The sequence below is a fragment of the Plectropomus leopardus genome, chromosome 14, assembly GCF_008729295.1.
Source record: "Plectropomus leopardus isolate mb chromosome 14, YSFRI_Pleo_2.0, whole genome shotgun sequence".
In the NCBI taxonomy this organism is placed as follows: domain Eukaryota; kingdom Metazoa; phylum Chordata; class Actinopteri; order Perciformes; family Serranidae; genus Plectropomus; species Plectropomus leopardus.
In genome coordinates this window covers 15563768-15581939 of record NC_056476.1, presented here as the reverse complement: position 1 = coordinate 15581939, position 18172 = coordinate 15563768, and the positions used below count along the sequence as shown (strand labels likewise).

Sequence of the window (18172 nt, the reverse complement as noted above, 5' to 3'; positions counted from 1 at the left end):
GGAAAACGGGGAGCGTGACGAGAGTCTGCTGTGGATATAATTAATAGGCCACATGCGGCTGCACCAAATGTGTCACAGTGAGGGGAAATCAATCGATGGAGTCTGCCGGCATAAAGGGTGTGTGTGTGTGTGTGTGTGGGTGTGTGTGTGGGTGGGTGGGGGGTAGTTGATGGAAGGGTGGAGGGGGAGGGGCAGGAGAAGAAGGTGGAGTGGGAAAGAGGAGCGGGACCCAAGAGGGGAATGAAAGAGAAGAGAGACAGGGAGAAAGACATGGGAGGAACCATGGGAGAAGGAAAGAGGGACTCTGGAGGAGAGCAAAGGAGTAAGAAAATGTTCCAGAGGTGGAGGGAGGAGGGTTTAAATCTCCCATCTCAGCTGGATAGAAATCACAGCCTTCAGCAGTATCCTGCTGAGACATTTGACATGGAAATTCATGACCGTGTCAATATATGGACACAACGTAGATCTAACACATACATCACAGGAAACTCCCCAGCCGCACATTTAACAGCTGCTTTTATCCAATCCGATTCAACTTACCGTGCATTTAGTGTGGAAGTCACAAGCGAAATCAAACCATTACTCCCGTTCTGCCGCAGATATCGCCAGTGCTTTGGAACTAATCGCACCGAAATTAGGATACCTAAATGCAGCAGCATCGATACTTTGGACTCGCCGCCCAAGTAGCGAGATATCCTTCCTTCTCAGCGCCCAAACTCTGCAGTTGGCCTGTTTTTAAAGAGTGCATATCTAAGTTTGGAGGCAGGGGAGGAAATCAATGGAGATAAGAGTTGGATAGAGAGCTGTGTGTTGAACAGGCTGGCAGCAGACTGAGAGAAGCAGCCTGTCACCAGCTGCAGGGCCCTCTCTGTGTGATAGTGTGTGTGTGTGTGTGTGTGTGTGTGTGTGTGTGTGTGTGTGTGTGTGTGTGTGTGTGTGTGTGTGTGTGTTTGTTTGTGTGTGTATCTGTGCGGGACACGGGGACACATCTAGGCACACAGTCACTGATAGTGCTGCCAGGCGCCAGACACCCATAGATGAGACAGGGGGCGTTATCGCAGGCTGCTGTTGCTGTTGCCCTTGGAACTTTAAGTCATGTGGGTAGGTTTTACAAAAAACCCCCCCAAAAAACGAAACATGCACATCCATACACTGACATGCATTTAATGCACATCACTTGAGCTGACCTTCCTCCTCTACCTGTAAACTGTCTGTCTGAGAGCTGGAGACAAATGTATCCACCAGATTATTGGGTGTAATATGCACTCTGGGCCTAAAACCTTTCAGGATGAATAGTGACTGCTTAGCCGTGTTGATTGTATTTCCAAAGGTTCACTGCAGCAGTGACGGCAGAGATTTAAATATGAATGTCAAGCTTAAAGAAATCCGTATTGAGGAATTTATTATAACCTACTCTAACTACATAGTATTTTCCTAAAATAAATTGTTCTGGAAGTGCACTGTTATTTCTGCTCTACGTTTTTATTTCTGCACCCACTTCATTATTGTTTGTCAGCGAGGTTTTCTGAAAAATCAAAGCCAGTCCTTCTCCTGCCTCCAGTCTTTTAATTTCATATTATAGGTTTCTGTGCCAAATAACATTCTCCATTCAGTGATGTTACACACCATATGTGGTTTTATAATTCTCTGGGCATGGGGTTTAATGCCTCTTACTAACATTTTAATGCAGAGCACCAACATATTTGCATAGATATTTAAATGTCAAATTTAACATAATTCATGTAGTGTTGAATGTTTTCGGTAGCTTGCAGATATATGTATATTTCCATGTGGCCTTTTCACATGGGGCGATGCAAGTTTAACATAACTCTATCAGGAGCTATTCTCTGGTGATTGAAAGGCCCTGTGTGGTTATTGTTGGGTGTCTGGATGCTTGGATGACAGTTTCTGAGCAACAAGGCACTTCAGACATCACATGCTGCGTGGTGTATGGCCTACAGTGACTTAAATTTTACACAAATTCCCAAGACTTGCCTTTGTTTTTAAACCTTTTATACCTTGTTAATTTTTTTCCAGAACTGACACCTAAGGATTAGCACTTTTAAGTATATTTTTTTCATTTTATATTATTCCAAGTGGTGTCTGTGTAGCTTTGAATATTAATTTTTATCTTCCTAACTTCAACATTCATTTACCTTCATATGTTTGATACTGCTGCTTCAGAATTACAGATTCTGGGTAGGAATTAGCCTTATAGGAATACTTAACCCCCCCAGTGTTATGTTGGATTAGTGAAGAAAACTTTGTTTTACATGCATGCCCCCACAGTGAAGGGAGATTTCAAAAATAGAGAAAATTCTTGAAAAATTGGAGAACAACAGCAAAAGTATATCAAAACATCCATTTACAAACTCTCACAACTCATGCAGTATAATTCAAGTCTCATTTATCCAGTCTTACGCACAGTACTTCCCAAACAGATGCATTTCGCGTTGGAACTCCGCTCCAGCATTTTATTGAACAAAGTTTAACACACGTGCCTGTCCAGGCATACTCGTATGTGGAATATGTTTTAAATAGTAAAGTTTTAGAAGAAATCCATGTGTGTGGGGAGTACTGGGCATACAACTGGATATATGAGACTTGGATTACACTGCAAGAGTTGAGTAAACTCTCTAAGTAGTTTCTAAACAGATGTTTTGATAGAGTTTTGCTCTTAAAGGTGGAACCCATTTACTCCAATTCCTCAAGAATCTTCCTCAGTTTTTGGATTCTCTGTTCCTCTTTAAGACAAGCGAGGAAAAAAAAACAACATTTTCTTCACAAATTCAATGTAACATGGGGTAATTGAGTAATGAATATAGGGGCTCTGTGCAAAATTCAGAGCATATGAGTTGTCTGGACACAGTTCTTATCATGGAGGTGGCTGAGTCTGTGGTTCGTGGCTAATGGTGTTAACGCCATAAACAGTGCTAAACAATGACAGTAGTGCAAACGTGTTAAACTGGGGTAACCGGATGTTGTGGGCATTACAGTAGCAACAGTTCTTTTAGACCTGCTCTTTGTGTTGCACTAACATGTTTTTACCTCGTATATGAGCCCCTTTCAGCCAGAGGATGCTCATGATCAGTGTCTTATATGTATTGGGATTAAACAGGAGGAAAGGGTTATCCGATAACCCCTGCAAGAATTGCAGCGTCACGCCACAGATATTGAATGTGGACAGGCTTGCTGAGCTGGAGGTTTGCTGGTTTGGAACACAGTCAGTTTATTAAGAGCTGACAGTAATGGCCAAGACAGCAAGCTACAATGAACTAGATTTCAAAGTTTGCATTTTGGAACAAAAAATGAAGAAAAAAAAAACCCAAACAAACCTGAATACAAATGTACCAACTGCAAATATTATTAAATTCTTTGGACAAAATGTAAAAGTAAATCTAAGGGCCTGAACCTTGCATGTAGACAGCCCTGCAGTGCACTCAACAACCCTGCCAACCACTCTATATACAACAGTAACAAATCAGACCTGAGATTTATTTTACCCCAGTGTAATCCAGGCATGTTTCTTTGCATTTTGCTCCTCCATCTGAACTCTTTATTGGTGACAGCCACTTTAGATCAGGTGGTTGGTGGTTTGTTGGTTTTTGGGGAGATGGGGGGAGCAAAGGAGCTGTCATTTGGTCTAAGGAACACACACCCCAGACCCAGTGCTGCCTGGTCTCTGTAACACCCCTCGCTGCCTCCCCCTAGTAAACAGTCCATTAGCGTAGTGCTCCAAGGTAAACATATTTACTGGCTGGTGACGGCTTGCCAGTGTGGCTCCTCAGGCCCCGTGGCAGAGGGGATTTCATTAGGCAGAGGGCAGGGGGAGAACGGAGGAAATTAATGTGCCATTCAAGATGATTTCTTTGTTTCCCATCAACATGATCACAGACAGGCCGCAGGGAAGAGATGATTTACGCACACAAAGGAAAGAGACAGGGAGAGAGAGGGAGGGTAAGAGGGAGGGAGAGAAAATATCACAAAAGGCTCCCAGTGCGTGAAATGTCTTCCTTTTGGTGAAAATGCTCTTGTCATGATTTTTGTTATGGCTTGAAGTGCTGGAATTGTTTTCAGTCAGAAAAGCTTTCTTGTTTGTCATTAAGGATTGGAAATGGAAGTATTTCTGAGCAAAAACACCAACAGGCACAACAATGTAATGCAATTTTTTTTCCCACACTATCTACACACAGTAATCCAACCAATGCTGTGATGTCCTGCAGCTTCGTTAAGAACCGCAATAGTTGTTTTTTCATACAGTACAACCTGGAGGATATTATTCTGTGGCCTGCCTTGTTTATTAATAACTGCGGTTCACCAATTAATTATCTGGAAAGTACACACAGCTGATGGCAGAACATTGTGTATGTTGGAAAATAATTTGTGCTGCTGTATTGTTTGTCCACAGAAGTAGAGCTACTTAAATCCTGAGTTAACAAACTTTTCTTAGGTCGTATTTTGTTGATATGAACAAAATATTACCATCAAATTATCATACAAAATAATTTGAATTTCAAATTTAGCTCAAGTCCTGAATAGCAGCATTTGTGTAGATAAGTGGAGTCCTGTTTTGGCAATTCAACATTTTTGAGTTGAAATGAGTGAAACGTAATAAGGAAAGGTTCTGGTTAAAAGTAGGCGGCTTGGTCTTTAACAAACACAGAAAGTGACTCAGAAATACTGGATGCTAGCCTGTCTTTAGTTGGAGAGGAGTACTCTTCCAAATGAGTAAGCTCCATAAAGGCATAAAACCTGGTATTCTTAGAAAATGAAACACTGAACACCCTGAAGTGCATGATATCACTTGTATTAGTTTTGGAAGTTGGTTGGAATATTTATGTACCTCTGCTTTTACTCTGTATTAAATTACTTTGTGCTGTGCTGGATCATTCGTACAAGTTAAGCTCCTATTGTGGCTCTTGTTTTCGTGGATGGAGGAACAGTTGGAACTGGGAATCATGCAGTGTGGTGGCTTCTGCCTTTTTTTGCTGATGATGTGTTCTTGGTTTTATCAGGATGTCACCTTCACTTTGAAATGTAGCAGTTTGATTAAGACATTGGGATGAAGATCAGCACGTTCGAGTCTGAGGCCATGGCCATGGTAAACTTTTGAAAAATTTGTTTTGATGCAGAAAAATGCATGTACATCTACAACGATTGATTGATCAATATAAAATGCCTTGCAGTGTGGCTGCTCTAACCTGTTAACATGGGCACTGAAAAACCTCCAAAGAGGTTCTGTGTTCATGCCTGGGCATTAGTCTTTTGTGTAAAACAGGCTCTTTCTCTCTCAGATTGAAATCAAACTGTTCCACTTAGCACTCCCCCTCGAGGTTTGAAGAACTTATGTTGTGAAGAGTGGATATGAAGGATTTTTCTGTTGCGTTTGTTTTAATTTGTGTGATTTTGACTTTACATTGTGTCTATGGTTGTGACGTGTTAGCTGTTAATGTATTTGTTTTTGCTTTCTGCAGCACTTTTTTTTTCATTCGCAGTAGTTCCAATTGCTGTATTAGATTTGGATGTATTTTTGATTTGGCACTGTCTGTGAAGCTGCCGCATGTTCCTCCTAATGGAAATGTTCAGAGTCATTGTAGCACATTTGCCCTTATTGGCCACCGTACTTTTGTTTTTATAAGGATGAAGACGTTTTATTTCTTTGAAAAGGCATTATGTTTTGTAAAATCAGTTGTTATAGTTATTTGCGCATACAGCCTACATATATGATGTACATCCATGAACTATACCTAACCATGTATTCGTAGCTCTCCTCTCTCTCATTTTGTTTCTCTTCCACCTCTTACTCCATTCAGGTCATACTCAGGGTCGTATGACACCTGTGAGCGATGTGCTGGGTGACATGAGCTGCATATAAATGCCTGTAGAAGAAAAACAGGCCCCTTTTTATTTACACACACATACACACAGAGTGTATGTTCAGGTGCCCATCTCGCTGTGCTAGGAGGCAGTTTTATGTAGTTGGTGACCTTAGACTGTGGAGCAGGTGTTTAGGGTCTGATAACATCATGACAGAGAGTACAGGTGTGACTGCATACAGACAGGAAGGACACACTCACACAAATAGAAGCACGCACAGACACCTATTGTATGCCATATTGGATGGCACAGCTCTTTGTTCACTGACCAAAAGACGGCAGCGTCATACCGCAGGGGGATTATTCTCACGTTTGGATACAATGTGCATACAGCTGTGAATAAATAAAATCTGTTTAAAAGAAAACTAGCAAAGACATGGATGTGCTCTACCCTAGGCTGCCCACTCAATATAAGCCTTTATACAAACATGCATCTGCTTAATACAAACAATGCAGACATAATTAATTAACAGTGATTATTTGTGTTTTGTGTTTACTTTCTGTGAAATCCGAACCATTTACATACATGTCACTTCCACATTGGCAAATAACTGCTTGTATTTGTCTGTTTTACAAGGCTTTTGCAGTTGAAAGTGATCAGAAAACCCATTTATTCCCCTTTCAAGCTGCAGTATTTGAGCATGTGTGCATCTGTGTGCAGTGGACATGCATATTTAAGAGCCCTAGAGGTAAATGTCAGCTTTCACGCCGTCCAGGGGGAGACTTGTCCTCTGCACCATCATGTGGAGAAAAGCAGTACAGCAGTGACTTCATTGACATTCCTCTCATAAAAGCAGCGGCTAACCTCGGCCTCAGAAAGTAATCCCTCTTTACTGAGACGTGTGGAGGAAGAGGACGCAGTGTAAAGCTGATCGATTTGATCCCAACCAGGAAATTGTACATGTGCTTTCCAGAGCTATGAAGTTTGTCCGCTATGCTGCCATCCAATCCCGTACTTATACCCCGGGGATGAATACATAAACTGTTTCTGTGCAGCTTCAAACCGTGAAGAGATGTTTGTAAATTCACACTATAATGTAAAGTACAGTTGTTGTTTTGTTTTTTTGAGAAGTCCTAGCCTGCGGGGTGATGCTTTGTTGATATCCAGCGAGGCCCAAGGTACAGCGTTGATAAGGACTGATATACAGACAGAGAATGTTTTGTCTCTCCAGTTCTCATTGAGCATGACAGAGAGGATTTCAGAGAGACTGCACTGCCAGATGGGAGATTGTTCCTTCATGGGTATTGTCTGCGAAACGCCTCGGAATATGTCAGCTTTATCTGTGTTAAAACATACCAAACATTTTTGCATGCGATACTGTGGTACCGAAGCTATAGCCTCTCCCATCTGTGCCGTTGCAAACTGTATCTCGGTCCTGCAGCATCCAGTACACAAGGCAGAAATAACTCCACTGATCTGAGGAGAAGGCTGCCACTGCCAAATTTGTGATACGTAAATGTGTGAAATATTGTGATATTGAGACATGGTTCCAGATAGATTATGTTGTATCAGTGAGCTGTGTTTTATCCCTCTCCCCGCCACTCTCTCCTGCTCGCTCTCTCCCTCTCTATCTCATTCACACACACATACACACATTGACACACATAATGCTCTATCGTTTCCCTCATCCCGTGCAAGAGGTGTGAAAGGCAAATATATGCTCTCCTTCACTGTGGACATAATACTGAGGTCATGAATGGAATGTTAATGAATGTTTTACCACATACCTCTATCAGCACACACACACACACACACACACACACACACACACACACAGTCACACTCGCGCAGCACGATTTGCAGAGCGAGTACCAACTTAGCCAAAACCATAACAATACACTATTTCAAATATGCATTCTTGTGCACGCAAGTGGGTGTTTTTTTTTTTTTTTTTTCAGACCACGGCAGCTTGCTTTGACTTGTAGCTACAAGAATGTGAAAAAGAATGAGAAAAACAAAAATTAAAACTGACCAGCTACTGGAGTTAAAGAGAGGCAAAAACAATTCAGCCATACAGCCAAGCTGGTCCGTTTCTGAACGCGACCCATGAACTTCAAATCCATGTCACATTGGAGAATTGCAGTAGAGGAAACAAAGGGGACAGAGGGTGTGGGAAGGAGAGGGCCGTGGCTTGCAGATCACTAGGCTGTGTTTGAGTATCTTATCGGGGCTGTCGCCAGCTCAACCTGGCTCCATTGACTTTGTGTGGGGATTAGAAAGGCCCACAGCTTCTGATTATTTGGGTGAGTGAGCGGTTCTGTGTAAACAAACATTGTGGCCGGGATTGTTCCAGTCACAACACGGCTGGTTGGCCCCTGACAAACCCCATACACACACACACACAAACATGTGGAGAATACACACACTGTGGTGCATCAAGCTCCTCCTGGTGTGTCCTGATGGGTTTGGCTTTTATTCACCTTTTATGGATATCAGTTGTTAAAATTCTAGTCCAGGAAAGAGATGGAGGTCAGCTCCTTTGCTTTAGTCATGAACTATATGGAATATACCTCAGGATATTAAACGAGCAGTGTGTTGGATTTAGTGGTATCAAGCTGTGAGGATTGCAGATTGCAGTGAGCTGAAACTTCTCCTGTGTGCAAAGCATAAACTCCTGGTTAGGATTCCTTCAGTTTTCATTTTTCAGGTTTTTACCTGGAGCCGATTTATCCACAGAGGTCTTTTATTTGCCAAAAGAAATGGAGCAGGTGATTTAACCTGGTAAAAACACAGAATAAAACAGTTATAAATCAGTGTTCCCCCTATGCAGTTCGGGTCATTGCAGACGGTTTGCTAGCCCAGCATGTTTTTCTTTTGCTAACTTAAGATCCAGACATTCAGGAGGTTTTGGCAAGGAGCAGAATTACCTGCAGAGGCCTCTTCCTCTCGAAAACAAGTGGACCCGGTGATTTAAACCATTAAAAACACTTAATAAAGCAGTTTTACATTACAAATCAGTGAATTTCCAATGCTATTTGGCATGTCGCTGCTTGCGGCTTATCAACCACATGCTAATATGTGGTCACCTTTTTTCTCTGATAACTTGAGATAGAGACATTCAGGCTTTTACCAGGAGTGAAATTGTCAGCGGAGGTCTCTTCCTCTCCAAAACAAACAGGCCTGCTGATTTAAACCAGAAAGATACTGAATAGAGCAGTTTCATGTTAAAAGTTTGTGTTTTTCCAAAGCTGTCCAGCTTGTTAGGGAGAGGCTGCTAACTACGGAGGCTGAACAAGTGGAAACCTCTGGAAACATCAAAGTCCCTAAAGCTGCAGTTCTTTTAACAGCCACTAGAGGCTGGGTCTGGAAACCAGTCAGCTGGATATTTTAACATGGGTGTTCTTGCTAAAATGTCTAGCCTTACAGCAGGAATACAGCCTGTTTACAGCCTGGTACAAATATCATGTTTTGGTCTCTATAGCTAATTTTCCCATTCATAATAACTGTTTTATATAACTCTAACCCTATAACCCTTGGTTGGTCCATAGCTCCACCCTCTGGTGCAAATATGGTCACCTCTGGCTTCAAAAAACCAAAATAATAAAGATACAAATGCTTAACTTGAGGCCTCAAAACAGGATACACAAACCAAGGGTTGATGTCACAGTAGCTATGTCCATTGTTTTTTTTACAGTTTATGTGGTTGGCCTGAAACTGTGACTGACTGAGGGGAGCCAGTGTTTAGTTTGTCCCTTCTGGACTACTGTAGAAACATGGCACTGCAACATGGTGGACTCCATGGTTGAGGACCCGCTCCCTATGTAGATACATGGCTTATTCTAAGGTAATGCAAGCATAACAACTCTCATTTTCAAATGATGACAGACTGAAGAAAACATACATAATATATTACATTCCATCTTTGTGAATATATCCCCCTAAATCCTACACACTGGACCTTTAAGATTATATTTTGACTGTGAGTGGATGTATTGTTCCTTTTCAAAGTGAAACATGCTGAAAGATGGCCAACCAGACTGAAGCTTCTGTAACCAAAAATTGTTGGCATCTGTACACTTGTTAAAGCCAGGAAGAGTCAAGCGGAAGCATATTGGGGGTGAAGAGAGTCTAGCAACTATACAGGGGAAAAAAAGGATTATTTTATCAACAGCACAATAACATTATGCCAAACAGATGGGATACGATGCAAAAAGAAAAACTTTGAAAAACATGTATTTATAGACACAAATCCTCTGTGAGACTATCATTTTATTTTTACCGCAACCTTTCACTGTGCATATTTTTTTGACAAAAAGGTAAAGAGGGAGAAGCACCCGTGAAGGGGCTGCATCTCCAGATATCCATTCCAGATGCTGGCTAGACTTGGTGGAGCCAGGGCCCGCCGTACTGGGGGCTGGATTTAGTTGTCTTTTCCTCCAGGTGTGATGCCTCATGCTGATTCCCCCACATGTTCCATGGGTCTTATCCAAACACGCCGGGGCCGGTGACAGCGCCGGTAGGCCTGCCCTTCCTCCTACCCTCCTTCCTCTCTCTCTGCCTCCCCTGGTGGCCCACCCACCCACACTGCAAGAGCAGCAACCAACCAGCCCTCTACTCCTTACCTGTCATCAGAGTCGCTTCCCTGAACCTCCTTCCTTTACTCTTTTATTTCATGCTTCCCCCAGCACATTCAGACCTCTTGTCTCCTTCTGGGTTTGCACCCCTTTGACGAGGGTTTATGTTCACACCGCCGCTCCACAGGCTCTGCTGCAGGCCGGGACAGGCCAGTTGTTGCTCTAGTAACTCAATCGTGCTCGACGGTGATGTAGGACGTATTAAACTTGTCATATTTCAAGCCTGGTCAGTTTTAGGACGATACCCCATCAGGGAGTGTTAGGAGGGTTAAAAAAAGCAAAGTGGAGTGGAAAAAGAAAACAGAAGCTCTGCTGTTTTGTGTATTCGTTCCCCAGCTGAATGTTCGGCGTCTGTTTCCATTAAAAGTGTGGGTGAACAAAAATCATTCTCTATCCGACAGTAAAGATCTTTCTTTTTGCAGTTTTACTTTACACCATGACTCAATTCTTCCATGACAAAACTTATGTTTCCCTTTTAATGTACACGAGTTCCTCCTACTCTAATAGTTTTTTTTTTTCCAGGGCAGGAACAGAAAGATGCAGAGGGGGCAAACATTATTAGCTAGCCCACACAAAATATGTTGTCTCATGGCTTGAGTTGGATGCCTTCCAGGTTTGGCATAACTGAGGCTAACATATTTATGGGAACAAGAAACATGTTGGCCTTCATTTCTCAGACAGGAATTCATCTTGGTCTGTTAGTATTAATACAAATACTGAGCTGATTAATTGTTCCTTTCCACTTGAAGTTTTTATCACTGAAAATGTTCTAGAACTGATTCATTACAAGTCAATTATGGAGTTACAGAATTAATTAGAAGGCAGGCATACATGGTGTTATTTTGAATGATGAAGGCAGCAGATTAAAATGAATCTTTTTCTACAGAAGCTCTGAAATGAAATGAAATTGTTCTGTTTTCTAAATCCATTAATCTATTGAGCTCTCTCTAAGGCTCCAAAGTATTAAGAAACCGCATTTTGAGTCAGATCATACAGACATGGGTTAATCTTGTGTGTGTGTGTGTGTGTGTGTGTGTGTGTGTGTGTGTGTGTGCGTGTGTGTACGTGTACATGCATGTGTGAACAGTCTTGTGTTGTCATAACTTTGCTGAGATACTTTGGAACTCCCCATGAGCCAAAGCAATGTAAATGATTTCCTGATGTTTAAACCATAGTTGCTGTGATTAGACTCACAGGATCAAGATTTCAGCTTATAAACTGCTTGGACTGTCCCCAGAGCTCATTACACAACACACAGACGATGGTAACTCTTCGCAAATGATAGAATGTGACTGTGGTTTTATTGTTTTTACAGTATAAGCACAACAGTTCTGCCCTCAAACTGGATGACGGAGGACAAAGCGCGTCATGAGTCTAATGTAAATAACAGTCATCTGTATCTTATCAAGTCATTTTCTCATCATGTCTTGTCTAACTATTCAAAATATTGTAATATCCCATTGGGGGTGATTAATATGTTGTGTCAAACTGAATCAAATGTTTTGCAACTTTTGCTTAATGTGATCAGCGCAACAAATGTCAGGAAGGTGGTTTGAAGCTGCGGTTCAGTTAAACTCTTCTTCATTGTCATACCTCTCCCTGTTATTAGCTTGAAGATGTTCTGCTGCACTGTGAGGTAATCATTTTTAAAATAAGATAAGTTTGAATTAGGGCTGTCAAATAATTAAGTATTTAAATTGCAATTAATTGCATTTTTAATAGCATGCTTTTACTTCCATACATTTAACCTAAGTGTCATATGGCCCCCTTTCTGAAAAGCTTGACCATGAGATGGTTACTGCCACTGGATTCCCTACGACTTCTAGTTTCATATGATACCAGTATCATTACTCTAACTTTAAAACTCAGCTAGGTACAGCCTCCTCAGGATGGAAATGACGGCCAGCGATTGACATGATTTAAAAAAAAAAAAAAAAGCGTTATCTACGGACCTTAATCGCATCGCGATTAGCGCATTAACGCTGACAGCTCTAGTTTGAATAAAATCTGATTAACTAGAGAAAAGGCTGATTGATAATTGCTGTGCTGAAATTTCCAGTCTATCTGAAGTTGGCAGTAAAATTCTCTGCGAATCAAAGTTACGCTTCCATCCCTGGGTTTAGCTCATCAATGGGAACCAATGATTCCCCGCTCTTAGTTCCAGGTGAGGCATCGCTACCAGTGTCTCAGGACCCCCCAAGCCACCTTATCTCATGACATCATTGCCAGTCATTCATTTCATCTCCTCTGCTCCAGCTGGAGCTGGATGCTGGACCTCGGTGAGGCCCCAGCGCTGGTATTAATTTCTTGGGCCTGTTGGCGTCTGTCCCCTGGCAGCCCAGCGCCAGCTCCAGCCCCAGTCTCAGCCTCAGCCCCGGCTCTGGTTCCATCTCCATGTAGGAGTGTTACTGGAAAGCTGGCCAGTGGGATCTGGCTCTGATAATCATTTCAGGGTAGACCTGCCAGCATCTGTAGCAAAGCTTGCAGGAGATGGGCTATTAGTATTCAGAGAGGACAGACGTGAAGAAGAAAAAACTCAGTAATAAAAAAAATAAATAAAAAAAAAGACCACACGTCCTGGAATCATACATCATCTTCACAACATTTTGAAAAAAAAAAAAAAAAACTCCCAACTTTTTCAGTGCCCCATTTTTCTACAATATGGCTTTACAGCTTAATTCCGATATAGTCGTGCTTTTGCGGAATTTCAGTGTGGTTTCCAAGATTTTGAGCAATTTATATTTGTAAAGGGCTGTTTCCAATTGCAAACAGAAGGAATAGCTGAATAATGAAGTGGAACCTTTTAGGGGTTTTACAGGAGATAAGGGACTGGAGTTCACAAGTTGTTATGTGTTTGACGTGTCCACCACTCGAGCACTGTAAACTTACACTGACCAACGCTTTTGGATAAATAAGATCACATTTGATGACCAATGCACAGTGTTCAGATGTTGGATAGAAGCCTACGTACTGCAGCCACTTTGGATTATGTTACCATAAGACATGGATTCCAGGCAGAACTCTGTGTGGAGGTTTATTCCTTTCAAACAAGCCAAGCTAATGAAAAACAAACTTAAGCATTTGTGACTCTATGTGGTCAGCAACCTTCAGTTTTTCATTTTTTGCTTAAGGGGATATTTTTCTAGTCGCTATTCTTTTTCACTGAGCAGTTTAAGGTTCATCTCTGTCTCACTCTCTCCTGCCACTGACAAAAGGCATGTCCTACCTGTCAAACTTTGTCTTTCAACTGCATCTGCTTATGATTGGGGCGTGTGTGTTTGGGATTACGAGTGTACATTACTTGTGATTGTGTGTCTGTTTGAGCAGAGGTGGTCACAAAATTCCCACTGGATCTGGTACAGCCTGTCCCAGGATTCCAGTGGCTTCATGGGATGCCGCACAGTTTGGTAGGCTATTAGTAAATGTTTAACATTGAGTCAACATGAGGGAATACTGTACCTTCCCTCTCTTTATGAGACCAAGATGCAGAATGATTAAACCTCATCTCAGACAATCATTATAACTAGGCGTACTTGGACTGGAAATTTTTTTTTTCCCCTTCTTCTTTTCAAATGAACATTTCATGGGTGGCTGATTTACACTCTTTTCTCAGCTAAATGCATTGGCTCGTCTAAATATCACTGTCCGCTGGGTTTTTGGTTTTTGGACAGATTAGCAATCCCTGTAACCCTTACACGTATTTCATTCTGGAGAGCAGGGGGTGAATACAAGTTGTAGAAAATTGATTCGGACAACTTGAGAATCAAACAAGAATAGTAGAAGCCAATCCCGTCAATGATGCTTCATAATAGCAAAACTTAGTTTAGTTGTGTGCCATCTTTTTGCATGCTTCATATATAAACTCTATTTGGAAATCATTCTTTTTATGCCTCCATACTGGTGATAGCATGGCTGGAGGCATTATGTTTTTGGGTTGTCTGTCTGTCCTTTTCTTGTGATTGCAATATCTCAAGAACGCTTGAAGGGAATTTCTTCCAACTTGGCACAAACATCCACTTGGATTGGAGGGTGACCTTTTAAGATTTTAGTGGTCATAGGTTAAATGTCAAGGTCACTATGACCCTGTCAGTCTCATTCTTGTGAATGCAACAACTCAAAAATAATTCCCTCAAACTTGGCACTAACGCCCAATTTCTTTCATTTAATATTTTACATTTTTCAAAAATTTTGCTTTCTTTGCCTTCATTTGACAGGACAGAGTAAGCATGAAAGGGGAGAGAGAGAGGGGATGACATGAAGCAAAGGGCCATGGGCGATAAGCGAACCTGCGGCCGCTATGGCAAGAACGTTGCCTTTGTACATGAGGCGCCCACACTTCCCACTAACCTACCGGACATCCCATGTCCACTTTAACTCATCGGCCGATGAACTGATTAGGCTTCAGTGGTTGACCGTCAAAAGTCAAGGTCACCGTGACCTCACATCTGTCTGATTCTCATGAGCATTATATTTCAAGAAGGCCTGGAATGGCATATCCTCAAATTTTGGCACAAATCTTGGGTGTCACTTTGAAACGGTGGTGATTATATAGTTTTTTTGTACTGCTGGATTTTACATGTGTGTGCAGCATCCATGTGTTAAAATATGTAGCATCTATGCAGCAACTGTCACAGCAGCATATGACTCCAAGCAGACATGGATGTAAACTGTACCTGCACTTGTGCTGTTCTTTGGAGGCATACAACCGTGAGGCGGTAATTCTTTTTAAAATTTTTTTTTTTTATTGAAGCGATCTGTGCATGAACACTTCACCACATGACTTACTGACCTCCACCATGATGCCCATGAATCTCCTCCTTCCTGGACTAAGAGCTCCTGAGAGGTTTCTCCAACAAGCTGTTGTCCCTTCTGTAAACACAAGTACTGTAGAGTACTGTGTGTGTGTGCGCGCGTGTACGGATGGGGTTATTCAAAAGCTGTTCCACTTGCATGGCAACGCCTCATTACCCATACTGCCTCCTTCTTTGCCCCGAAGTGGGGTGCGGCTCCCCTCGCTGGGCCCAGTCGTCAAGGTGACCCAACATGCCCCAGGATGGCAGGCAGGCAGACAGGCTGGGAGAGAGGGGGCTGTTCGCGCTCTCTTTATTGTACCGGGGCCACCTTATGCTAGCTGGTGCACTAGGCCCTGGGTAGTTCCAGACTGCTGCATGCGTCCCGGTGAGCAAGCAGCTGATCTCATTTTTCAACACACAGCTGCCCCAACATCAGGCCCAGGTGAAGGTGACCTCCCTTGCCTGTTTGAGTGCCTCCTAAAGTGCTGTGTTAAAATACCTTAACTTTAATGTGATGTAACATTGCGTTGTTTTGATTTTAGGTCAGTTGTATTCAGTGCGAAGGTATTCAGATCACCATTTAAGTGTTGCATGAACAGCCACAGTATGCAGGACTTCTATAGACATAAATGCGACAATTGTTGTTGCAGGAGTGTCTCAGTCAGAAAGCATAAAGAAGCCTGTAACTGTATATCTTACCCTTTTGTCTCTTCAAACATCCATCTCTATCTGTGTTCCTTCTCACTTCATCCATCCATCCATCCATTCAGTCCTTCCTCTCATTTGTCTTTCTCCCTCCCTCCCTGTCTCTTCCTGTCAACCCCCACTCCCCCCTCCCCCCTCTAACACAGGACAGATTGGGAAGCCGTGATGGCGGCACAGAAGTTGAGGGAGAAGCTATTTATCCCAGACGGATCAGGAGGTGTGTGACGGAGGTGTGGACGGTTGCTGCAGGTCAGTGACGTTGGCAGGCGCCAGGCAGGCCGGCCCACATGGCTCGGGGACTGTGGGACTACAGACAGATGGCACCTGGTGGGTGACAAACAATTAACAAACCAACAAGAATAGCTGGATCGGCAGTATACCCACAAGCACAGGAGATAGCAAGAGAGCGGGTGCATCTGTGCTCAGAACACTTTCACTCTTTACTTTTCCTCTTCCCCGAGTCTTGTTTTGTATAACAGTTGCAATTTACCCATGTGTCTTTTTCACAAAAACACTCTTGTTGTCGTGTCGCTATAGAACAGTCTAAATAAAGCGGTGTTGAACATATGCGGCCAGCATATGTTTCTGTTTATTTCAGTGCAGTTTTGAGCGAGGCAGTGGGTAATTTAAATGTATAATACAATGAAACAACATATTTGATATCCACTTAAATGTTGAGGAAAAGTCAACAGTCATATAAAGTTTCGGACAGAAAAAGCATTAACTGGCATCGTTGTGCTGTGTGTGTGTGTGTGTGTGTGCGCGCGCATTATTATTTTTTTTTAATCAAGCTGGAAATTGATTTAGTCCGTTTGTTCGAAAGTGAGCATGGTGGCCGATGGTATTTCACCGCCTAACTACATCCAAATGTCATCGTGATAGGGTGTTTCTGCACTCCACTCCCACTTACTGTACAGTGAAGATGTCCTCTGTTGGTCATAAACAAGAAAATCTGCAATTTTGTAAGGAGTATCTCTTTCAAAAGTGGGAGAGAAGGATTATTATCCATACCTAACTGTGTGTAAGTAAACGGCTGTCATCTGGTAGAATTATTGGTTTGGACTGGCATTGGTCCTAGTGTGTGTGTGTGTGTGTGTGTGTGTGTTTGTGTGTGTGAACACATCTGGAGTCTAGACTCTGTGGCTCTGTGGGCAGGATCCTATCTACGAGCAGCATCGGGTCCGGAGACCGGCCATGTTGACATAGGTGGCACACACATACCGGCATCTGTTTCAACAGTCAGTACTCTCACCAAATACCCCCCTTCCACACACACACACACACACACACACACACACACTGCTGGACACTTTTATCCTCCACTGAGGGATGGAAGAGAGGAGGAGGGGATGCAGAAGGGAGACTAAGTAGAGGTAAAGAGGGGGAGGCAGGGCCTGCTGAACCCGCAGAGGTCCCTGGTAACGAAAAGCAAATGCAACTTCTCAGAAATCAGCACTGTAAATCCTCCAATCCCTGTTTTTCATTGCTGCGTCAGGATAGTAAGACATGGAGGGGAGGACAGCGTGTGTGTATTTTTGCCTTCTTCCCCCATGTTAGTTGTGTGTGAAGTGAACATGTAATGAATTTCCTCTCGAGGAGTTATAGTTAATCATGAAAATGGCCCCACAGTAGTCTTTGGGCGAAGTCTCTCTTTTTCTGTGTTTGTTCGTGTGTTAGAGAGAGAGATTGCCAGTGGGCTGCAATGCAGGGTGAATGCTGAAGGAGCCTTTAGCACTTCCAGATCAGGGAGTTTTATTTGCCCATATCAGAGCACTGCCACTTTTGATTTACGTCTATGTGATGTCAAAACACACACACACACGCACACACAAACATACACACACACACACACACACACACACACACAATGCATGCGCACTCATTCATGTACACTGTTTAATGTGCAGACTTGCACAAATAATAAAAGAGAGTAGAACAAATACACCACAGTGGATCAATATAAAAATAACAGGGAAGACGGATGGACTGATAGAAAAGAGTAAAAGATGTCTACAACAAACCTAGGTGATGGAGAGCCAGTCAAAATGATCGCTGCAATACTCCGTAGCCAGTTTACATAATGGCTTGACGTATTAATGGGATAAACACGACGATAAATCTTGGTCAGAGAATGACATGCAAAGAATGCCGGAGCAATAGGCTTTTCACAGTAGGAAAACAAACACTGATAAGACTGTGGGAATAATCATGAGGAGGTACAAC

At 42.6% G+C, this 18172-nt stretch overlaps 1 long non-coding RNA gene across 1 annotated transcript in view; it reads left to right on the top strand.

The window, feature by feature from the left end:
- LOC121953225 overlaps nt 1-16174 on the top strand; it is a 113563-nt gene extending 97389 nt beyond the window's left edge. Inside the window, exon 4 of the long non-coding RNA XR_006106491.1 lies at nt 16096-16174. This is a non-coding gene — a long non-coding RNA (uncharacterized LOC121953225). The remainder of the gene's footprint in view (nt 1-16095) is intronic.
- The last annotated feature ends 1998 nt before the right edge of the window (nt 16175-18172 follow it).